At 35.9% G+C, this 25,958-nt stretch overlaps 1 protein-coding gene and 1 pseudogene across 2 annotated transcripts in view; one reads left to right on the top strand and one right to left on the bottom strand.

The window, feature by feature from the left end:
- SMAP1 (small ArfGAP 1) overlaps positions 1-25,958 on the bottom strand; it is a 243,339-nt gene that overhangs the window by 175,027 nt on the left and 42,354 nt on the right. The gene's annotated exons all lie outside the window — the stretch shown is intronic.
- On the top strand, positions 2,569-4,143 carry LOC143684837 (T-complex protein 1 subunit zeta pseudogene; annotated as a pseudogene).

Raw genomic sequence — 25,958 nt, 5'->3', positions numbered from 1 at the left:
CCATGCCCTCAATCATGAGGCTGACTCTTGTGAAGCTTATGTAGGTAGCGAAGAACCTTAGACTACCTATAGGCATGCCTAAGAGTTACTTCTGGAGGACCTCTTTTGTTGCTCAGATGTGGCCTCAGTCTCTCTAAGTCCAACTCTGCAAGTGAAATCTTTGCCTTTCCCCCTACATGAGACATGACATTCAGGGGTGAAAGTCTCCCTGGCGATGCGGGAGATGACTCCCGGGGATGAATCCAGACCTGGCACAGTGGGATCAACAATTCCACCCTGAACAAAAGGGGGAAAAAAGTATAATAAAGTATCAGTGGCAGAGAGAGTTCAAATAGAGTCAAGAGGCTACTCTGGAGGTTGCTCTTATGCAAGCTTCAGTTAGAACTTGCTACCTATCATAACCTGCCAATCCCCAACCAGGACCATTCCTGTCAATCCTAAAGAATACCTAGGGTAATATATAAGATTCCACAAAGGTTCCATGCACTAGAGTAACTTTCCAGAAACCTACAACCTCTAGATTGGTCCCTGGCCCAGATAAGTCCTGAAACCTAGCCCAGCCTCTCCAGAAGGCTATCTAGCATCAGATAGTCCCACCTCCCTACCCCATATTAGTGACAGACCCTTCCAGTATCAAAACTTTAGAACTGCCATAGCCCAAGCACCCCTAAGGAGAGGGACGGAAAGATCAAGGTGATGGTGGAGTTACACAGAGAAGACAGGATTTAACAAATGAATATGAATGCTGAATCATTAAATTGATATCTCTTTTAGTCTCCAGTATTTTAGAGCAACTACAAGTAAAAACCTAAAATTATGGAATTGAGACCATGTCAAACTCGGAAATATATTCTACAACTAATTGTGGTGCTGTGCTTTGAAATTTATAGCTTTTTTGTATATATCTCATTTTTCACAAAAAAAGAAGAAAAAAAGTCGATTGTGATGATAAATATTTAAGCCCTCTAGCCTCCTATATTCTGAAGTAGCTAGAAGGAAAAAGCCATTGTGATGATAAATAATATTTATTACTTCTAGCCTCTTATATTCTGGAGCAGCTAGAATGAAAAATCTCAGAAGAGGGCGGGCCGCGGTGGCTCAGCGGGCAAAGTGCTTGCCTGCTATGCCGGAGGACCTCGGTTCGATTCCCGGCCCCAGCCCATGTAACAAAAACGGAGAAACAGAATACAATAAAACAAGAAAATGTTTAAAAATGTTTCCCTTTCTTCCTTCCTTCCTTCCTTCTATCCTTCCTTCCTTCCTTCCTTCTCTCTGTCTTTCCTTTAAAAAAAAAAAAAAAAAAAAAAATCTCAGAAGATGATATGGTAGCCCATGACAACCTCTGGGATCTGTTTTGTAACTACTTGTTAAAGAGTGCTTTGAAAACTACTGTTTTTTTTATTTCTTTGTTCTGTATATACGTTACACTATACAATAAAAAAGGCTAAAAAAAAAAAACTCACGTTTTTAAAAAAAGTTACAAACAGGGTGGGCCACGGTGGCTCAGCAGGCAAGAATGCTTGCCTGCCATGCCAGAGGACCCGGGTTCGATCCCCGGTGCCTGCCCATGTAAAAATAAAAGTTATAAATACCTACCACATAAAACCATTCATATCAGTTAAAAAAATATGTAATACCACAATGCATATGAATTAAACCTATCTATATATGTAATAGAAATAAGGCAAGTTGGTGAAGAAAGAAGATATGATCAGGGAGAGGTACACAGTGGGCTTTGAGAGCACTAGTTATATTTAACTGCCTGAAGTAGATGGTAAGAACACAATTTTTGGTTCATTAACATAAGAATATGGATATATGAACTGAACTGTGCTATAAAATGCTAGTTCTTTGGGCCATGGCTTAAAAATTCTGAAAAACACTGCAGAGATATTCACATGTATAAAAAAGAACAAAATATTCTTCATAGCTTTAAATGTATTACTTCATGATAAATTTTAAATTTCCTTATAATTATTTTCACGTATTACCTGTATAATTAACAAAACAAAAATGGAAATAAAGGTATTTTTCTGGAAATTATGTTAAATATTCAGAAGTTTGTATTTGACAGATTTCTACAAATCATTTGCTTATGGAAGAAAAACACAGTAAGAGAAAATCAATAAAATCAAGCTTTTAACAAAATTTAACCTTCTGTTTTATGTACATACTTTCAACCTAAAAGTGAGTGCTAATCACAAAATGATTTGAAATCTAGTAAACACAATGCAATAAAACTAACAAAAAAGTCCCCCAAAAATCAAATCTCCAAAGCCCCTTAATCACACAGAGATGTACAGGTACACACATGCAACCTATCCCAAACACCCTGTGCTTTCAAATTTGAGTAATGAAAACTGTAAACAACATATATTTCTTTGTTGGTTACCCAATGTCGATATTAATTTGAAGCCAAAAGATTTACATCAACTTGTCCTGCCATCACTGTGCTGAATGAGTAACAATGAATTATTAAAAACTGAACACCCAGAAGGGTACAGGATATCACATTCCAGCCGCAGTGAGACAATCGTGGGTTTTTTTCTTATCTCTACTGGGTCAGCTATGGCAGCTATGAAGACCCTGAACCCCAAGGCCAAGGTGGCTCAAGCCCAGGCAGTGCTGTTAGTCAACATTAGCATGGCATGAGGACTGCAGAACCTGCTGAGCGAGTTCAGTGCCCAGGGGTCAAAGGGCACTATGAAGATGCTTGTTTCTGGTGCTGGAGACCTCAAGCTAACTAAAGGTGGCAATGTGCTGCTTCATGAAATGCAAACTCAACACCCAACAGGCTTCTTAATAGCAAAAGTAGCAATAGCCCATGATGACATACTGGTGATGATACTACTTTCAATGTCCTAATCACCGGACAGCTGCTGAAACAAGCGGATCTCTAAGTTTCTGAAGGTCTGCATCCCAGAATAATAAAAGAAGGATTTGAAGCTGTAAAAGAAAAGGCACTTTAGTTTTTGGAACATGTCAAAGTAAGCAAAGAGATGGACAGAGAAACACTGATGGATGTGGCTAGAACATCTTTACATACTAAAGTTCATGCTGAACTTGCTGATGTCTTAACAAAGGTTGTAGTGGACTCCACTTTGGTCATTAAAACCAAGATGAACCTATCGGCCTGTTCATGGTTGAAACCATGGAGATGAAACATAAATCTGAAACTGATGCAAGCTTAATCAGAAGGCTTGTTTTGGACCATGGGGTACAGCATCCTGATATAAAAAAAAAAGAGTAGAAGATGCATACAATCTGTATGCAATGTATCATTACAATATGAAAAAAAAAAGAAGTGAATTCTGGCTTTTTTTACAACAGTGCAGAAGAGAGAGAGAAATTAGTTAAAGCTGAAAGAAAATTCATTGAAAATAGAACTGAAAAAGAGTCTGTGGTGATTTAAAGGATCTGTAGTCATTAATCAAAACGGAATTGACCCCTTTTCCTTAGATGTTCTCGCAAAAGAAAGCATAGTAGCTCCGTACAGAGCTAAAAGGAGAAATATGCAGAGGCTGACTCTTGTTTGTAGTGGGGTAGCTCTAAATTCTTTGGATGGCCTACATCCTGACTGTCTGGGGCATGCAGGCCTTGTTTATGAGTATATATTGGGAGAAGAAAAGTTTACCTTTATTGAGAAATGTAACAATCCTCGTTCTGTGACATTATTGGTGAAAGGAACAAATAAACATACTCACTCAAATCAAAGACGCAATAAGAGACGGCCTGAGGGCTTTCAAAAATGCTACCGATGACAGCTGTGTGGTTCCAGGTGATGCAGTGGAAGTGGCAATGGCAGAAGCTCTAGTTAAATACAAGTCCAGTGTAAAGGACAGGGCCCAACTTGGAGTCCAAGCACTTGCTGATGCATTGTTCATTATTCCCAAGGTTCCTGCTCAGAACTCTGGATATGACTCTCAGGAAACGTGAGTAAAAGTACAAGCAGAACATTCAGAATCAGGTCAGCTTGTAGGTGTAGACTTGAATACAGGTAAGCCAATGGTGGCAGCAGAAGCATTCATATGGGATAATTACTGTGTAAAGAAACAGCTTCTGTACGTATGCACTGTGATTGCCACCAACATTCTCCTAGTTGATGAGATCAGGCAGGCTGGAATGTCTTGTCTAAAAGGTTGAATTGAAACTTCCCTTGTATCGCCTTAATCATGAATGCTTGACAGTGATCCTGGGAATATAGCTCTGGAATTTGAATTGCCTGAAAATGTGGAGCTGTGTTCCAGTAGCCATGTTTCTTGAAGATGACTGTATAATGATACAGCTTTTACAATGTAACCGTGTGATTGTGAAAACCTTGTGTCTGATGCTTCTTTTATCTACCTTATCAACAGACGAGTAAAACATATGGAATAAAGACGAATAATAGGGGGAACAGATGTTAAAATAAATTTAGAGTGAAATGCTAGTGATCAATGAAAGGGAGGGGTAAGGGGTATGGTACGTATGGATTTTTTTGTTTTCTTTTTATTTCTTTTTCTGAAAAGATGCAAATGTTCCAAGAAATGATCATAATGATGAATATGCAACTATGTGATGATATTGTGAATTACTGATTATATGTGTAGAACAGAATGATCAAAAGTTACAAATGTTTGTGTTTGTTTGGTGTTTCTGGTATTTAAAAAAAATTTAAAAATTAATAAAAAAAATCAAATGACTTCCAAAGGATTTTTTTCACCATATTAAGAGGGTAAACTATGAAGTTTTGAAATTGTAGCATTTTTTTTAATTGCACTGAAGTGGACACTTAATAAAGCAGGTCCTTTTTATCCAGTGAACAAGATGTTTTGCTTCAGCTACAACACAGTTACATGTTGCATAAGCCTATGTTATCTACCTTATTATTAAATAACCTTTACAAGCAAAAAAAAAAAAAAATGAGCACCAAGCTTCTCATCTGCTAAATGTAGTTAGAACTGCCTGCCCTCATTGCTCAGATGACACTTGAGATGGAAAATATTTTGAAAGTTTTAAAGCATACCTTATGCACGATTTAATACTATTAATATATTGTGAAACTTTGAAAATCAAAACACAATACTGGGTGGGCCATGGTGGTTCAGCAGGCAGAGTTCTCACCTGCCATGCCAGAGATCCAGGTTCAATTCCTGGTGACCTGCCCATGAAAAAAAAAAAAAAACAATACTTTCGCTCCTCTAGAGAAGTCTCTACATTGGTCTACAAGACAATAGTATCTTAATTTTCTCAAAAACCAGCCCCCAAAAGAGTCCAGAGCAATATAGTAAAACAAAAGATTTTCAACACATTCCAAGTGTGGCTTCATTTTTTTCCCTTAAAACAGAATGATATCCCTTAGGATATGTGATAGAGCCATATCAAAACACAATTAGAGACTTTACCCTACATCATAAAATTCCTGACACAACAAATGATATATAATAAAATGAATTCCTTAGGAAGCCTCATTTACATAATGTGATAGTAATTGCCGTGACATAAGAAGCTGTAACACCCAATTCAGTATTGCTTTTTTATAACAAAAGATAATAATTTTGCAAGGAGACCTGTTGAATGTTTAAAATGATAGAGAGACACATAAAGATGAAACTGTCCAGCAAGCAATTAGTACTATAAGAACAAAGTTCACACAGTAGATACATATATGACCACCTCTTGGAGAAAACAGTTGTAGTCCCAAGAAAAAAAAAAAAGAGCAAAAAAACCCCTAAATTTTAGGGAGAAAAAAAAAGGGAGTACAAGAAAAGACCAGTTTTCTAAAGAAAAGATGGTCAATGGTATCAAATATTCAGAGAAGTAACAGAAAATGGGCCTAGGAAAGATATCTGGATGTGGTAGCTGAGAGGTTATAAGTAACCTCACAAAGATTAGACAGGGAGGAAAGAGGGGAGGAAGGGAAGGAGGGAATTCATCAATTTTGTAATTTTCCATTACAAGATTAAACTATCTTTTACCATTTTACACTCTGACTCCAAACCTTTAACATAGTTTTCTATGTTCTGCTTTATTGTTTTCAGGATGATCTGTAATCTTGATACTTCTTAAAACAACTTTGTTTTGCACTATTACTATAACATGCATACTCTGAGAACCAATCAGCAGAGATTCCTTGCTTTCCCTTTAATACAACTCATTTATGCTACTTGGCCCTTTCTTCATTCCTCTTGCCTAGAATGTTCCGCCAGGGACCATACAAACTCTACTCTGTCTTCAAGGCCTAACATCCCATCTTCTACACAAAGCCTTTTCTTTTAACCACAAACACAACCACCCATTTCCTATGAATGTCTACAGTTTGTTTCACATAATATGCCAAAATAGGTACGTGCTGTTTTTTAAATGTAATTTGCCTTGTTTCCTAAACATGATGGTAAACTTCCCACTGGCAGGCTCTACAGGGCCTTCTAAAAATATCTACAGAGAGAGAACTGGGAAAAACTAGGTCTCATAAATTAGCCAAATACTCAGTTCTTTGATGCCTGGTTCTATTGTTTTTTAAAACAGAAACAAAACCAAAAATCATGTGGCAGAAATTGTCTTTAATATCCATTCTGCCATTTTTCCTGTTAGTAATGGAAGTCTCTGACTTTTAGTGAGAAACATGGCTGCCCAGATAGAAACTACATTCCTCAGATTCCCCTGCTGAAAAAGTGGCCATATAACTAAGTTCTGGCCAGCAGTGAATGAGCAGAAGTGACATGTTTAGCCATTAACATAATTATACCTATGTTCCCTTGGCCTTTCCTCTATTCCCATTAGCTAGGAGACAACAAAAATGAACCTGCCATCTTAGATCCAGATATGAGAGGACCATGTTGAAGATGACAAGGCTGCTTATCTACCCTGGACAACTCAATTCTCCAGACTAAAGTGATGGAGAAGTAAACTTCTGCCCTGTTTAAGCCATAGTATTTGGGATCTCTTTATTACAGCCATTGTAATCTATCTGTACTAGTTTGCTAGCTGCCGGAATGCAAAACACCAGAGACGGATTGGCTTTTAATAAAGGGGATTTATTTTGTTAGTTCTTCAGAAGAAAGGCACCTAACTTTCCACTGAGGTTCTTTCTTACGTGGGAAGGCACAGGATGGTCTCTGCTGGCCTTTCCAGGTCTTTGGGTTCCAACAACTTTCCCTGGGGTGATTTCTTTCTGCACCTCCAAAGGCCTGGGCTGAGCTGCGACTGCTGAGATGAGGTATGCTAAGCTTCTTGGGCTGTGCTACGTTGCACTCTCTTGCTTAAGCACCAGTCAATTAAATTAAACGTCATTCATTGCAGCAGGCACGCCTCCTAGCCAACTGCAGATGTAAACCAGCAACAGATGAGGTTCACATACCATTGGCTCATGTCCACAGCAGCAGAACTAGGTGCCTTCACCTGGCCAAGCTGACAACTGAATCTAACTACCACACTACCTAATTCAATGTGAATTATATTTGCACATTGGTAGCAGCAAATAAAATGTATCAGGATTTAATCCCTGATTTCAGAGTGAAATTCTAAAAGAAAGTATTAGAGAATAATAAAACATAATCATCAAACTGACTTCTCTAGGTTCAATATAAATCACAAAATACGTATTAAGCGACTCTTTTGACCAAGGTAGCAAATGAAAAAGACAAAACAAAAATCCAGCCTTCAAGAAACTCATATTCTAGAAGGTAAAACAATGGTTAGAATTTAAGTGCAAAGAGATAGGGGCACTTACAAGGGGAATGCAGGAACACTGGCCAGTGATATCAATGCAGGCTTTACAGAACTAGTGGCATTTGAAGTGATTTTTGAAAGCTAGGTCAATTTACAGCAGATCAAGTCCGGAGAAGGTACACCATTCTCGAAGAGTTTTAGCTGTGCTGTAGCCAAAATATACAATATAGCAGTAGCTAACTGCTGCTCTTTCCTTAATTGATTTTTTTAATGTTTCAAAATATATGTACCTAAAATTTGTACTGTAATAACTAATAACTTCCAGATAACCATGGACGATAATTTGAAAGTGAGGAAACCCCGTAGAGAGTGAAAAAAATATTCTTTACTGAATGGTAAATTATATATTTACCTAAAAAAAAAAATTTTACAGAGAACTCAATACACTTGCATTGCAGCTTTCACACTATTTAAGAAATTATGTCTTCTGAGATGAAACTTAAGTTTCTGATTACCATTAACAGTTTTGCAAGTAGAAAAACTTCCTTGGAATTTTTTAATAAATAGAAAATAAAATAGAATATGCTGAGGAGCAGAGAACTTGACACTAAATGCTAACAGTAATTTAAGACTTAGTTCCTATATAAAGACTTCTCCCATTCTCCCAATGACACTTTTTAAATAACATGTAACACGATGACTTAGAGTTAATTGTTTCATTCATCTTTTCTGAGAAACTGATCTCTTTGGGAACAGACACTTCATTTCACTGATCAATGAATGCTCCATGCCCAGCACAATGTCTGGTATAAAAATTTAGGTCTCTCTAGCTTACTGGGACATGAGCTACCTCCATTACTGTTGCCATAATTGTTAGGAGGGTGCCTTTAGAGGAAACCATCATCTTACTGAATATTTAGATTATTATCCATCATATTTCCAGACACATTGTCTGATTTAATCCTGAGAAACATGTGAAGCAGATTATCCAGGGCCTCTTACCCTTCCAAATAAATGTAACGGTGGGCTTTTCCATTTCTGCAAAAAAAGGTTGTTGGAAATCTGACTGGGGCTGTATTAAATCTGTAAACCACTTTGGGTAGAATTGACATCATAATGATATTTAGTCTTCCAATTCATGGACACAGAATGTCCTTCCATTTATTTAGGTCTTTGATTTTGTTAACCAACATTTTGTAGTTTTCTCTGTAAAAGTCCATTACAATCTTAGATTTATTCCTAATGTCTGATTCTTTTGGTTGCTATTGTGACTAGAATTTTTTTTCTTAATTTCTTCTTCCAATTGCTCATTACCAATGAACAGAAACTCTACTGATTTGGGGTATGGATCTTGTACCTCACAATGTTGCTAAATTCATTAATAGCTCTAAAAGTTTTCTTGTGGATTTTTCAGGATTTTCTGTATATAGGATCATGTCATTAGTAAATAAGGTAAGAACCTCCAGTTCAATGTTGAATAACAGTGGTGACACTGGGCACCTTTGTCTTGTTCCTGATCTTAGAAAGAAAGCTCTCAGTTTTTCACTATTAAGTATGATGTTAGCTGTGGGTTTTTCATACATGCCTTTTATCATGTTGAGGAAGTTTCCTTCTATTCCTAGACACCTATCAAAAATTTTGTCAAATATTTCTCTGCATTAATTGAGATGATCATGTCTTTTTCCTCCTTCATTCTGTTAATGTGATGCATTACATTAATTGATTTTCTTACATTGAACAACCCCTGCAAACCTGGGATAAAGCCCACTTGATCATAGTGTATAATTCTTTTAATGTGCTAATGGATTCAGTTTGCTTGTACTTTCTTGAATATTTTTGTACCTAAATTGGTAAGAGTTATTGGCCTGTAATTTTCTTTTCTTGTATTTTTATTTGGCTTTGGTATAAGGGTGATGTGGTCCTCATAGAATGAATCAAAAAGTGTTCCCTGGGTGGGCAATGATGGTACAATAGCAGAGTTCTCACCCGCTATGCTGGAGACCTATGTTCAATTTCTGGTGCCTGCCCAAGCAAAAAAAAAGTGTTTCCTTCTCTTCAATTTTTTGAAAGAGTCTGAGCAGGACTGGTATTAATTCTTCTTGGAATAATTAGTAAAATTCCCTATGAAGCCATCTGGCTGGCCCTGCGCTTTTCTTTATTGGGAGGTTTTTGATTACTGATTCAATCTCTTTACTAGTTATAAGTTTATGAGATCTTCTATTCTTTAGTTTGTGTATTTCTAGGAATGCATCCATCTCACTTAGGTCATCTAACTTATTGCTGTACAGTTGTGCAGAGTAACCTCTTATAGTCCATTTTATTTAGGTGGAGTCAGTAGTAATGTCCCACTTTTCATTCTGGCTTTAGTTATTTGCGTCCTCTCACTTTTTTCAACAGTCTAGCCAAAGGTTTGTTAATTTTATTGATCTTTTGAAAAAAAAATCAACTTTTGGTTTTGCTGATTTTCTCCACTGTTTCTTCATTCTCTATTTCATTTATCTCTATTTCATTTATAATATCTTTGTTATTTCCTTTCTTCTGTTCAGTTTGGGTTTAGTTTTCTCTTTGCTTTTTAGTTCTTCCAGTTTTGAAATTAACTCTCTGATTTGAAAGTTTTCTTCTTTTTTATGCCTTTGCTGTATCTCATGACTTTTTGTATCTGTGATTCCATTTTCAATTGCCTCAAGATATTTCCTAAATTCTCTTGTGATCTCCTCTTTAACTCACTGGTTAAGAGCACACTGCTTAATGTTCACCTATTTGTGCATTTTCCATTTCTTCCTGTTAATGGATTTCTAGCTTCATATCATTGTGATTGGAATAGATACAGCGTATGATTTTTTTTAATCTGTTGAAACTTGTTTTGTGACATAAAATATAGTTATCCTGAAGAATTATCCAGCGCACTCAGGAAGATGTATATTCTGCTGTTGCTGGATGAAGAGTTCCATATATGTCTATTAGGTCTAGACATTTTTTAATATTGTTTGAATCTTGTATTTACTTATTGATCGTCTGCTAGATGTTCTACGCATTATTAAAAGTGGCATGTTAAAATCTCCTACTACTAACATAGAACCATCAACTTCTCCCTTCAATATTTGGAGCTCTGCTGTTAGGTACCTATATACTTATAAGAAGTATGTCCTTTTGTTGAACTGACCCCATTATCAGTATATAACGACCAATATAAAAGTACTTGAAGTCTATTTTATCGGACATTAGTATAGCTACTCCAGCTCTCTTTTCGTTACGACTTGCATGGTATATTTTTCTTCCTTCATTTTCAACTGACTTATATCTTTGAATTTAAGGTAAGTCTCTTGTAGACAGCATATAGTAGGGTTATGGTTTTTAATTAATTCTGCCAATCTCTGTCTTTTCACTGGAGAATTTAATCCATTTATATTTAGAGTCACTACTGATAATGAAGGATTTTCTTCTGCCATTTTGCTATAAAGCTTCTATATGTCACAGCTTTTTTGTCCCTAAATTCTTGTTAATGCCTACTGTATCTGATTTTCTGTGTTATACCATATTAAGTACCTTTTCATTTCTATCTGGATATATTTTTCATCCATTTTCCTTATTCTTACCATGAGTTTAAAATTTAACACCCCAAATATATATAACAATCATATGATTTAATACCAATTTACCTTCAATAGCATACAAATACACTGTTTCTATACCTCTCACTACCTCCTCCTACTTTTTTAAAAACTTCTCACAAATTATGTCCAAAATCACAGGTTTATCATTAATTTTTATGTATTTGTATTTTAGCACCTGTAGAAAGAAAGAAGTGGAGTTAGATGTCAAAAAATATAATAGTAGTGGCATTTATATATAATTATACCAATGGTTACCTTTACAGGAGGTCTTTATTTCTTTATGCCACTTTGGACCACTGATTAGTGTCCTTTCAGTCTGAGGAACTCCCTTTAGCAATGCTTATAGGGCAGAGTAAGAATGATGAACTCCCTCACCTTTTGTGTATTGGGGAAATGTCTTAATCTCTCCGATTCCTGGTGGACCATTGCTTTCTTTCAACAGTTTTAAGTATGCCATCCCACTGTCTTCTTGCCCACATGGTTTAAATCAGCATTCAATCTAACTGAGATTCCCTTGTACAGAACAAACTGCTTTTCTTTTACAGCTTTGCATTTAACTTTCTTTTCTTTACATTTGACAATTTGCTCAATATGTGTTAGGAGTATTTTTGTGTCCTCTGGGCTTCTTGGATGTGCATCTTCAAGTTTTTCTTATTTTGTGTTCTCTGGACTTCTTGGATGTGCATATTTATATCTTCTGCTAAGTTTGGGAAGTTTTCTGTCATTAATTCTTTGAACATTCCTTCTGCCCCTTTCTCCTTCTTCTCCTTCTAGGACTCCCATGATATGTACACTGATATGCTTGATGATGTTCTAAAGGTCTTTTAAACTGTTGCTGCTTTTTCTAACTTTTTCTTTCTGCTCCTCAGACTGACTCATTTTAACTGTCTTGTCTTCAAGTTCACTGATTCCTTTTTCTGTCTGTTCCAAACTGTTGCTGAAACCCTCCTGGAAATTTTTCACATCAGTTACTATGATCTTCAAATCCAATACTTCTGTTTGGTTTCTTTGGAAAGTTCCTATCTCTTTCATGTTGTTCATTTGTTGTTTTCCTGAAATCCTTAGGTTCGGTATTTTCCTCCATCTCCTTAAGCATACTGAGTATCATTTTCCTATTTTTTCTGAAGTTTTTGTCCCGTGTATCTACAGTCTGGTCTTTTTCATTAGTGTTTTCTGGGTTTTTATCCTCTTCCTTTGGATAAACCATCACTTCCTATTTCTGTAGGTTTCTTATAATCTTTTGTTGCATAATGTGTACATTTTAATATTTTACAATGTCCCGAAGTTGTCTGTTTTGAGTTTGTAACCAGGTGGTGATAACCCAAAGCAAATGCAAAGTACATGTCCTCCCTGACATTTCTGGGCCTGTTTCTAGTCCTAGGCTTGCTATTGGTTTAGGAGTTCCCCTGTTCATAGGAGTTTGAATGCCCGCTTGACTTCCCAGGAAGCAGATCTTCACCTTCTCCTGGGTGTTCCACTGCTGGTATCTGCCTCAATTGTTTCTTACCCTACTATGCTGTCTCAAGTTGTTTTTTCCAGGAGGATAAATTGTGTAGAGGAGGCGAGAGAGGCCTGCCAGAGAGGAGTTTCCCAAGTCAGTCTTTCCCAGCCAGAACAAGGCCAGGAACCCAAAAACAGAGGGCAGGCTGGCTCCAAAATGCCCTGGACAGCTGATAACGGACGGGCCAAGAAGTTGCTCCAGAAGCTTCTTCCATGACTCCCCAATGCTGTACTTTCTTGATATTCCTAGCAAATACAGTCCTTCCACTATCCTCCACTCCTCTGAGGAAATGTACTGTTTTTAAGTCTACTCCATCACCTTTGTCTGGAGCAGGATGGAACAACAGCACCCTCAAAGTCAGGCCCCCAAGCAATGTGAAGTCGCTAATCAAAAACCATGATGATCAATCAGCCTGTGCCCACCAACACCTTAAGAAAGTACCCCGTTCTGGTACCAGCAAGTTATGCCAAGAGCCACTCAGAAGGCTGGGGATAGGTGCTGGCAAGAGAGAGAGAGATTTACTGTATTTACTGTACTATAAATTTCTTCCTCCTGATCTTCCCTGGACACTGTACAGTGTTTTACGGGACTTCAGGGTTTCAAAATAGTTGATTCAGACAGTTCCTGCCTCTTTAATAGTCGTTCTGTTATAGGAACTGATTCCTGGAGCTTCCTACTTTACCATCTTCCCACAACCCTTGTTATTTCATTTTTTAAAAATATGAACATGTATTTTTTAACAAGCACTATTTTACCAAGACAGAGATAAAATGAACTTTAAAATACAGTTTTTAAATGTTTTAATCTGAAAGTACTTAAACTATAAATTTTGAATGACCTAGCTGCCTAGTCATTGCCTGGGTGATCTACCTAACAATCATGTTTTTCTGCAAGGTTGCATCAATAATGCTAAAAGATGAAATGTAGGGATAATACTAACAACTAGAGTTTCTGAACAACTTTATAAGCTATAAAACATTCATCATAATGCTGATAAGAAGAAAGGTTTTGCATGCTATTTTTTTATTTAAAAAAAATTAACTAACAAAACATTTAGAAATCATTCCATTCTACATATACAATCATGTAATATGTAATTCTTAATATCATCACATAGTTGCATATTCATCATTTCTTAGTACATTTGCATCGATTTAGAAAAAGAAATAAAAAGACAACAGAAAAAGAAAGAAAACGATAATAGAGAGGGAAAAAAAAAAAAAAAAACTACGTACCATACCCCCTACCCCTCGCCTTCACCTATCACTATTTCAAACTGAATTTATTTTAACATCTGCTCCCCCTGTTATTTATTTTTATTCCATATGTTCTACTCTTCTGTTGATATAGTAGCTAAAAGGAGCATTAAACATAAGGTTTTCACATTCACAGAGTCTCACTGTGAAGGCTATATCATTGTTCAATCATCATCAGGAAACATGGCTACTGGAACACAGCACTACATTTTCAGGCAATTCCCTCCAGCCTCTCCACTACATCTTGAACAACAAGGTGATATCTACTTAATGCGTAAGAATAACCTCCAGGATAACCTCTCGACTCTGTTTGGAATCTCTCAGCCACTGACACTTTGCCTCATTTCACTCTTCCCCCTTTTGGTCAAGAAGGTTCTCTCAGTCTCTTGATGTTAATTCTCAGCTCATTTTAGGGTTTTTCTCAGTCCTTTGATGCTGAGTCTCAGCTCATTCCAGGATCTTTGTCCAACGTTGGCAGGAAGGTCCACACCCCTGGGAGTCATGTCCCATGCAGAGAGGGGGAGGGTGGTGAGAATGCTCATCATATTGGCTGGAGAGAGGGGCCACATCTGAGCAACAAAAGAGGCTCTCTTGGGGGTGACTCTTAGGCCTAAATTTTAAGTAGACTTGACCTATCTTTTGTGGGTTTAAGTTTCATGTGAACAAACCCCAAGACTGGGGGCTCAGCCTATAGCTTTGGTTGTCCACACTGCTTGTGAGAATATCAAGAATTCAACTTGGGGAGGTTGAATTTCTGCCCACTCTCACCATTCCCCGAAGGGGGCTTGCAAATACTTTTCCAGTCACTGATCAGATCATTCTGGGTTTTGCATGCTATTTTAATCAATAATTCCTGGAAACTGAAATACAAAGCATTAATATAAACCAAACAACTGTGATCACTCAAATATCTTTAAAATTCAAACATCTCCTATATTTAAAAAACAAACAAGCAAACAAAAAAGAAACTAAAATAAAGATTCCTGTAAGTACAATGATCACCCACAAAAACAGGTAATTAATTTTCTCTTCTAAAATTGGTCTGATCTGAGACATATTAAGCTATAAAAAAAGGACTTGTTTCACTATGTTAAAAAAAGTTGACATTTATGTAGTCCTATTTCTTCAGTATCTTTTCTTGACAAGAATCTTGTGTAGAAGCAAACCAGTAACATGACAAGAAAATGAAACTTGAAATAAAGGATCTAGAATAAAAGAATTTTTTAAATTCTCTGCTCAGAAAGATGGCATTTTAGATCTAATATTTAATCTCAGTGTTAATACATAGCCTCAGTATTGCTATTTAAAATTAAAAGTACGTTACACTCAGACTTGGAATAGCATATTCTCTTACTTAGCATATTTATATTGAATACCTACTATTTCAAGGCACTGTTCGAGGCTCTGGGGATACCATGGTAAGCAAAACAGATAAGCGCTTGCCTTCATGCAGCTTATATTCCAAAGAGAAACAGTATAAAACAAACAAGCATGTAAAAATAATAGTATGCCAAGGGACAGGTAGTGTATGATTTCACTAGTATAAAAGAAAAGTTATAGAGACAGAAAGTAGAAACAGGTTAATAGAGGCAAAGGGAGTTAATGCAAAATAGATGTAGGGTTTCTGTTTGGGAAGATGGAAAAGTTCTGGTAATGGATGGTGGTAAAGGTAGTGCAGCATTGTAAATGTGATTAATCTCACTGAAAATTATATTTGGAGTGAGACTGGAAAATTTAATATTGCAGATAGGCTTCCACAACTAAAAATAAAAGAGCAACTAAAAAAAATGACAAATACAATACATGATCCTGGACAGGATCTAAAAATGAAAAAGAAATGGCTCAAAAGGACATTACTGGGTCTTAAGGAAAAAACTGGAATACAGAATATAAGCACTTAAGATAATTACATAAGTGAAATGTCCTTATTCTTAAGAAATGTACATAGAAGAATTGTGTGTTCGGGGAGCATGATGTTTGCAACCTACTCTCAAATAGCCAGAAAATACAGGTAAATATTCAGATAGATGATAGATTGAAATGACAGATGGATAGAAAGACTAATTGGGCAAATGTGGCAAAATGTTAAAACTGGTAGATCTGGGTATCAGAAAGATGGGGGTGTTTGAGCTCCCTATGGGCTTTTTGTTTTGTTTTGTGCTTTGTTTGAGGAGTTTTTGGGTTTTTTTGCCACTGTTCTGTAAGTTTGAAATTATTTCAAAAATAAAACAAAAAAAAGTAATAGTGAGAATTCTGGGAAGGTGGTGGAATAAGAACAGGCAGAATTCACTCCTCCACCAAAAGTACCTACAGAACAGGTAAGAACTATCCAAAGCAGCAGTTCTGGGATTTGGGAGACCAGGGAAGGAATATGGCAACATATAAGGAAGAACTGGAGGGAAAAACAGAGAAAATAAAAGTGAGAAATTGTGGTGAGTGAACTCAACTGTGACACCTAGAGCCCTTTCCCTACCATCAAGGCCAGCAGCTATGAAATAGCTTAGTTCTTGCCAGCTGGTGAGATGTGGCACAGTGCTGGTCCAGTTGTGGGCCAGCAAAGTTAACCCTCTTGGTCCCACACCCTAGAGTCTTTCAATACAGGAGCTCAGAAACTCACAATGTCATTAATACCACAAATTAAGAGGCTCTGCTGAGAAACTATTCTAAAATGTGGTTCCTGACACTCATTTCCAACTCCGAGGCCAGCAGCTGTGGAACAGCTCAGTTCTCACTAGCAGATGATAGTCAGGGTCCAACAATTGGCCAGCCATGTTAACCCTCTAGGTCCTGCAGCCTACAGCCTTTCCATGTAGGAGCCCAGAAGCCCATGGTTCAATTAGTTCCACAAAGAGAAACTGAAGGGGGTAAATGAGCTCCACTATCCCCCAAGCACCCATCCTCCACCACTGAGGCAAACAGCCCAGACACACATGGTTCCTGCCCAATAAGCTGCAGCTGTCTGGGAGAAACAAGGAGGCCCTCTCCCAGGGAAAAGCGGGGGACACAGAACAGTCCTGACCCAACTTGTGGCCAGGGAAATAGGAGGAGGGGCCCACAGATTTGGGCCACTATGGACAAGCATCCACAGCACCATGGGGCCATTATTCCCACCCACCACAGAAACAAAGGGGTCACAGTAATAAAAAAAATAATAACTTACCTTTGTAGGGCTGTGGGTAACAGGTCACCAAAGGGCACCATCTGGTAGGAAGGCTGGGAAATTGGGGTCTGAGAAGTAGCCTTCCTGACCCTTTCTCTAGGGCCCTTCAGAATGGGTCTGCTCTCCCTACATGGCACCATAGCCCAGGTTTGGCTATGAAATACTGACAAACAAAGTGCCAAAAGAAACCTTCAACACAAGCCCAATCAACAATAAAATTTTAGACAAGGAAGAAACCAACTTTCAAAATAATCTTCTCAAGATAATCAGATGCCTAGAAAACAAGATAATCTTCTCAAGATAATCAGATGCCTAGAAAACAGCAAAAAATTACAAGGCACATTAAGAAACAAGATACGGTCAAAACAAATGATCAAATTAAAAAGTTGGTGGAGATACAGAATTTGGAACAACTAATCAAAGACATTCAAACTAATCTCCTAAATAATTTCAATGAGCTGATTAAAGAGATAAAGGATATTAAGAAGACACTAGAGAAACATAAAGAATTTGAACAAATATATAGAATAGCAGATCTTACAAAAATGAAAAATAATGTAGACAAAATTCAAAATATACTAGAGACAACAGTAAATATGAAGAGGCAGAAGAAAGGATCAACAAACTACAGGACAGAGCAACTGAATTCAAGTATGGAAAACATCAGATGGAAAAAAAATGGAAAATTTTCAGCTAGGTCTAGGGAAATGACTGACAACATGAAGCACACCAATAAACACATTATAGGTATCCCAGAAGAGATGGGTAAAGGGCCAGGAAGAATATTTGAAGATGTAACAGCTGAAAATTTCCCAACCCTTATAAAAGACATAAATATGCAATTCAAAGAAGCCCAAAGTACTTCAAATAAAATAAACGTGAATAGACCCATTCCAAGACACATACTAATCAGACTGGCAAATAACTGAAGAGAAGGGCAGAATCCTGAAAGCAGAAAGAGAAAAACAATTCACCACAAAGAAGGGAAAACAATTCACCACAAAGAACGGAAGCCACATAAGGCTAAAAGCTGACTTCTTATCAGACATCATGGAGACCAGAAGGCAGTGGTATGACACATTTAAGACACTGAAAGAAAAATTTTCAACCAAGAATTCTTTATCCAGCAAAGCTGTCCTTCAAAAGTGAAAGAAAGCTTAAAATATTCACATAAACAAAAGCTGAGAGAATTTGTTAACAAGAGACCAGCTCTGTAAGTAATAATAAAGGCATTCTGCCAGCTGGAAAAAAAAAAAGTTTCGGCTTGGAGGAGAATATACCAATGATGTTTATCAGTAAGGGTAACTAGAAGGATAAGGAAAGAGAAAAATAATAGATCTGACCCCCCCAAATAATGTCAAAAGATAAAAAGGTCGAAGTAAAGATAGCATTTACAGTAATAACACTGACTGTTAATGGATTTAACTCCCCAATCGAAAGACACAAATTGGCAAAATATAAGAAAATTTGATCAAACTATATACTGTTTACAAGAGACTCATTTTAGACCCAAAGGTAAAAATAGGTCGAAAGTGAAAGGATGGAAAAAGATATTCCATACAAGCAGTAACCAAAAAAAGGTTGGGGTAGCTATACTAATATCAGACAAAACAGACTTTAAATGCAAAAAATGTTATGAAATAAAAAAAGACACTATGTATTAATAAAAGAGGCAATTCACCAAGGAGAAATAACAATCATAAATATTAATGCCCCAAAGTATATGAGGCAAACATTGGCAAAACTGAAAGGAATAATAAACATCTTTACAATAATAGCAGGAGACTTCAACACATCCCTCGTTCTGATAGGCAGAACATCTGAACAGAGGATCATATGGACACAGAGAACCTAAATAATACAATAAATGAGCTAGAGCCAAAAGACATGAATACAACATTGCACCTCAAAACAGCAGGATATACATTCTTCTCAAGTGCTCAAAGAACATGCTCCACGACAAACCACATACTCAGTCTTAATAAATTAAATAATACTGAAATAGGGGGTGTAAAGGTAGTTCAGTTATACAATTCTCACCTGTCATGCGAGAGACCCAGGTTCAATTCCTAGTTCTTGTACTTCTCAAAACAAAGCAAGCAAACATAAAACCAAACAAAAAATCAACAAATGGTGCTACAATAATAATGGAATATTGACATGGAAAAAGAATGAAATGTGACCCCCACCATAAAGCATACATTAAAAAAAAAAAAACTGAAATAAACAAAGTACTTTCTCTGGTCATAATGGAATGAAGCTGGAAATCAATTACAATTGGAGAACCATAACTTCCACAAATATATGGAGGTTAAACAACATGCTCTTAAACAATCAGCAGGCCAAAGAAGGAACTGCAAGAGAAATTAGTATATATCTCAAGGCAAATGAACACAAGTAAACTTATAGGTTGGAGTGAAAGCAGTGCTGAGAGGAAAATTTATAACCCTAAATACCTAGATTAAAAAGGAGAAGAACGCTAAACCAAAGACTTAACTGAACAACTGGAGAAACTAAAGAGAAAAAAAGGCAAATTAATCTCAAAGCAAGGACAAGAAAAGAAATAACAAAGATTAGAGCAGAAAGAAATGAAATGGAGAACAGCAACAAGTAAAAACAGTGAGGGTAATCAATAAAACAAAAAGATTATTCTTTAAGAAGATCAATAAAATCAACAAACCCCTAGCTCAAATGACAAAAGACAAAAAAAGAAGATGCAAATAAAAAAAATCAGAAATGAGAGGGGTGCCATCACCACGAACCTTGAAGAAATAAATAAAAGATCAAAAGGGGATACTGTGAACAACGGTATGCCAACAAATCAGACAATTCAGATGAAATGAACAATTTCCAAGAAACAAATAAACAACCTATACTGACTAGAGAAGAAATACAAGACCTCAAACAAACCAATCACAAGAAAAGAGACTGAATCAAGTTATCAAAAACCTCCAAAGAAAGTTAAATGCCCAGGACCAGATGGCTTCACAGGTGAAATTCTGTGAAGCATTTCAATCAGAATTAACAACAATCTTGCTCAAACTCTTCCAAGACACTGAAGAGGGAATATTACTACATAACTTATTCTATGAAACCAAAATCACCCTAATACCTGCTAAATACACCACAAGAAAAAGAAAACACAGGACAATCTCTCTAAGGTAGATGCAAAAATCTGCAACAAAACACTTGTAAATCGAATCCAATAACACATTAAAAGAATTATACACCATGGCCAAGTGGATTTTATTCCAGGTATAGAAGGCTGGCTCACACAAGAAAATCAATTAACGTAATATAAATCAAAAGGGAAAAAGCACATGATGATCTTGATTGATGCAGAAAAGGCATTTAACAAAGTAAATCCAGCATATTTACTTAATAAAAATACTTCAAAAGGCAGGAAATGTCCTTAACATAATAAAGGGCATATCTGAAAAAAAACACAGCTAACACTAGACCCAATGGTGAGAGACTGAAAGTTTTCCCTCTTAGATCAGGAGCAAAACAAGATGTCCACTGTCACCATGGCTATTCAACACTGTGCTGGTTCTAGCTAAAGTAATTGGGCAAGAAAAAGAAATAAAAAGCATCCAAATTGGAAAGGAAAAATAAAACCTGCACTATTTGCAGGTAACATGATCTTAGATTTAGAAAAATCTCGTAAAAATTACAGTGAATTTGGGCGGGCCACAGTGGCTCAGCAGGCAAGAATGCTTGCCTGCCATACCAGAGGACCCGGGTTCGATTCCCGGTGCCTGCCCATGTGAAAAAAAACAAAAAATTACAATGAATTTACTTGAGCTAACAAACTAGTTCAGAAATGTCCCAGGATACAAGATCAACCACAAAAATCAATAGGGTTTCTATATACTAGTAAAGAGCTATCAGAGGAGGTAACCAAAAAAATTCCATTTACAATAGCAATTAAAATAATTAAATATCTAATAATAAAATTAACCAAGAATGTGAAGGACCTACCTGTACCCAGAAAACTACAAAGCATTACTAAATGATCAAAGAAAATCTAAATAAATGGAAAAGTATCCAGTGTTCATGTACTGGAAGATTAAATGTCATTTAGATGTCAATTCTACCCAAATTGATCTACAAATTCAACACAATACCTATCGAAATTTCAATGGCCTATTTTGCAGAAATGGAAAACATAATTATCAAATTTATTTGAAAGGTGCCTGAAATAGCCAAAAACATATTGAAAAAGAATAATAAAGTGGCATGACTTGTTTCCTGACTTTAAAGCATATTATAAAGTCATAGTGGTCAAAACAGCATGATTCTGGCATAAAGACAAACTAATCATTGGAATCGAATCAGAGCTAGAAACAGACCGCAGACTATGGTAAACTGATTTTCAAAAAGGCTACCAAATCTACTCAACTGGGACATCTCATGAACAAATGGTGTTGGGAGAAGCGGATATCCATATCAAAGGGGAATTCTATCTTACACCATATACAAAAATTAACTAAAAATGGATCAAAGACCTAAATAAGAGCCAGTACCATAAAACACCTAGAAAATATAAGGAAATATCTTCAAAATCTAGTGATAGGAGATGCTTCCTCAGAAAGCTAAGTATAGTGATGCCCTATGATCCAGCCACCCTGCTACTTGGTATATATACAGAAGATCTGAAAGCAGGGACATGAACAGACACTTCATACTGATATCTATAGTGGCATTATTCACAACTGCCAAAAGATGGCAACAACCCAAGTTTCCATTAACCAATGAATGGATAAACAAAATGTAGCATATTATTCAGCAGTAAAAAGGAATGAAGCCCTGAAGTACAGAACAACATGGATGAACCTTGAGGACATTATGTTGAGTGAAATACTTCAGGCACAAAAGGACAAATATTGTAATATGTCTCGCTAATATGAACTAATTATAACAAATCTCACTAATATGAACTAATTATAACGTGTAAATTCATAGACATAAAATCTATAATATAGGTTACCAGGATATAGAATGAGGCTAGAGAATAGAGAGCGGTGGTTTAATATGTGCAGAATGTTTAACTTGAATGAACATAAACATTTGTAAATGGATAGAGGTGACAGTAGCATATTATTGCGAGTATAATTAATGAACAGTGCTGAACTGTGATGTGAGTGAGTGTGATTGAAAGGGATCATTTAGAGTTATGTATGTCACCACACAGAAAGCTAGAGCTGAAAACATGGTAGTGCAAAACAGTGAATCTTACGGTGGACAATGACTGTGATTAACAGTACAAATATTAAAAAGTTCTCTTATGAACCAGAACAAATGTATGACACTATTACAAGGAAGTTAATAATGAGTGGAATAAATGAGAAAATGTACCTTTTGCAATGTATGGACTATAATTAAGAGTAATTTATTAATATTCTTTCATCAACAGTAACAAATGTATCACACCAATACTGAGGTTCAACAATGGGGGGGTGAGATAAGGGGTATAGGATATTTTGGGGTTTCCTTTATATTTTTATTTTACCTTAATATTACTATTTGCAGTAATGAAAATGTCCTAAATTGATTGTGTTGATGACTACACTACTATGTGATGATACCAGGAGCCACTAACTATATACTTTGAATAGACTGTTTATTGTGTGCGAATATATCTATATAAATTTTCATTAAAAAACTTTTTTTAATTTAAAAATAATAATAAATAGAAAAAAGTAATACTGCATCAATGGTTGTCTTGTCAATAACATGGAAAAGAATAAAGGAAAAATGGACAGGGAATATGGACATAGAAGCAGAAAGAGGATGTAATTGCTATGTCAGGAAAACATATATTTGAGCAGAGGTCTCATAAAGAGACTGGGGATCAAAACATGCAGGTCTCTGGGGAAAGAATGATTAAAACAAAGGGAACAATAAGCATAAACACCCTGAGGAAGGAATATGCTTGGTATGTTTAATACCAAAGTTAAAAAGAAAAATGCCTATGAAGGGCCACTTTAACACATCTACCTCAAACACAGTAATAAAAACATTTATACTGAAATGTTTTTAAATCCCTATTACCTAAACAATCCCATTTACTGTCCCTATGAGTAAATTAGCATAATCAGTACATGTACTTTCAGCAGCACATTTTAATATGGTACCCAGCACTGGCTTAGTAAGTGCTAAAGAAAAACATGAGAGAATGAGATAAACGCTAAATGAGAAAAATGCTAGGATTCCTCTAAATAATGTAGGATATGCACTGCTACTTTTATCAGGTACTGGAAGGGGTTACATGGCAAAAACAAAAGTAATCTAAATCTAATCCTTTCTCCCCACAAAACTCAAAGTCTAGTTACAGGATATAGGGCAGCCGAATACACAGAGGTTCAGGACAATTCATTATCCCAAGTAATCAGATTGTGTTTACATATGTTATTATTCCAAACTATGAATTTGCTTATTTATACGACACTGTCCTTCGTTAGTATTTAAATCTGATAACTCGTAAATGTATTCATGATAAATTGGAACAACCAGCAAAACCTGAATAAGGTCTTTAAATTAGATAACAATATTGTATTAATAATTTCCAAGTTTGATAATTACACTGTGGCTATTTCCTATTTTGAGGAGCTGAACATGAAGTATTTAGAAGTACAAGAGCATTTGACTATAGCTCCTGCTAATAGTTCTGAAAAAAATAAATATGGGGGTGTGAAAGAGAGAAATAGGAAAGAGAGATAAGAAATGTGGTAATATACTAACATCCGGAGAATCTGGATAAAAGGATGGGGAGAGTATTATTACATTAATACAGTTTCCTTCATAAATTATATGCTTTCAATTGTAGAGATGAATAATAAACAAAACTAGCACAATATTTATGTATAACCGTTAAATAAGACAACTACAATAAAAATAATTAAGAAAAAATGTATTCTTCTATTCATACAACTTTTCTGAACATCAGTTTCTTCATGTAAAAATAAAAATACTACCACAGTCCAAATTCAAATTTAGATGCTAGAAAATTTATATTGTGGGTAGTGCATTTCTTAATTTAACTTATATAGTCAAATTAGTTAAACACCATAAGTACATGGAATCTCGAATAGGGCATGAGATTTTGTTGATTTGTCCAGGTTAGTGTGGTATCCTCATAAATCCCAGATTAATTTAGGAAGTGAATAAAGAAGTATTTACAAAGTTCCCTTGAGCAACTGGGAGAAAGGAGGAAATATTCAACTTCCCCATTTGGAGAACTTCTGATATTCTCGCAACAATGGGGACAACTACATCAACAGACTGAGCCCTCAATCTTGGGGTTTGCACCTATGAAACTTACTCCTGCAAAGGGACAGGCTAAGCCTACTTAAAATGAGGCCTAAGAGTCATCCCCCAGAGAACCTCTTTTGTTGCTCAGATGGGGCCTCTCTTTCTAAGCCAACTTGGCAGGTGAACTCATTGCCCTCCCACTATATGGGACATGAGTCCCAGGAATGTAATTCTCCCTGGCACCATGGGACCTGACTCCCAGGGATGAGCCAGGACCCATCATCACGTGATTGAGAAAGTTTTCTTGATCAAAAAGGGGAAGAGAAAAATTTCAGTAGCAGAGTGACTTCAAACAGCCAAGAGATTATCCTGGAAGCTGTTCTTATGCATTATATAGATATCTCTTTTTAGTTAATGGTATACTGGAGTGACTAGAGGGAAGTACCTGAAACTGTTGACCTGTGTTCCAATAGCCTTGATTCTTAAAGAAGACTGTATAACTAAATAGCTTTTCTAATGTGACTCTGTGATTGTGAAACCCTTGGGTATGATGTACCTTTCATCCAAGATATGAACAGATGAGTAAGAAAAATAAGGCTAAAAATAAACAAATGACAGGAAGGAATAAAGCGTAAAAAAAACTGAGTAGACTGAAATATTGTGGGTCAATGAGACAGAGGGGTATAAGGGTATGGGATGTAGGAGTTCTTTTTCATTTCTTTTTATATCTTTTTCTGGAGTGATGCAAATGTTCTAAAAATGATCATAGGGATGAATATACAACTATGTTATGATACTGTGAGCCAATGATTGCATAATATGGTTGGGCTGTATATGTGTAAAGATTTTTTTTTAAATCATTTTTTTTTTAATTTAGTTCGCTATCTTTTAAAATCTTCAAGTATTTAACCTAACCTTCAAAGAGACTAGACCCAGGAAAGCTGAACATCAATCCCCTAAAGATATCTTTTCCTGGTATAGTACTGTCTTTAAAAAATAATTCTAGTTTTATTTGATTGGTTTATCCAGAAACGAATTCATTAAAAATGCTTGATCTTTGAAAATGTTAGATTAATGTATCTTTAATTTTAGCCTATAAACATCGATTTAAATTTTATTTTATATGAAAATAATTAATGTTTTAAGTAAGCGTTTTGTTTTAGTCAAGACAACTGTATAAGGTAAATAAGACTATACTCTCAATGACTTACAGAATTAACTGTCAACATATTTAAACTTCACCTACCAATTCTTTTAACTTTAAAAAATATATATTCAATGAGAACATAATATTTTTATTTAATATTAATGATCCAAATCTAACACCCTTTATTATCTAAATATTTGAGATAGTGGCTAGAGCCTGACACGCTATATCCAGAATGTGATGAAATGAAGCTTATTCATTTTAAATTGAAATTAAACTCAAATTCCATGTTTATGTAACAAAAATAAGACTAAGGCCCATAATTCCAAAATTCAGTATAGCATAATTGAAATAGTAAAACTTACACTAATAGTAT

The sequence above is a fragment of the Tamandua tetradactyla genome, chromosome 5 (assembly GCF_023851605.1).
Source record: "Tamandua tetradactyla isolate mTamTet1 chromosome 5, mTamTet1.pri, whole genome shotgun sequence".
NCBI lineage: Eukaryota > Metazoa > Chordata > Mammalia > Pilosa > Myrmecophagidae > Tamandua > Tamandua tetradactyla.
The sequence above is the reverse complement of the archived record's forward strand: the minus strand, read 5'-3'. Positions and strand labels throughout refer to the sequence as shown.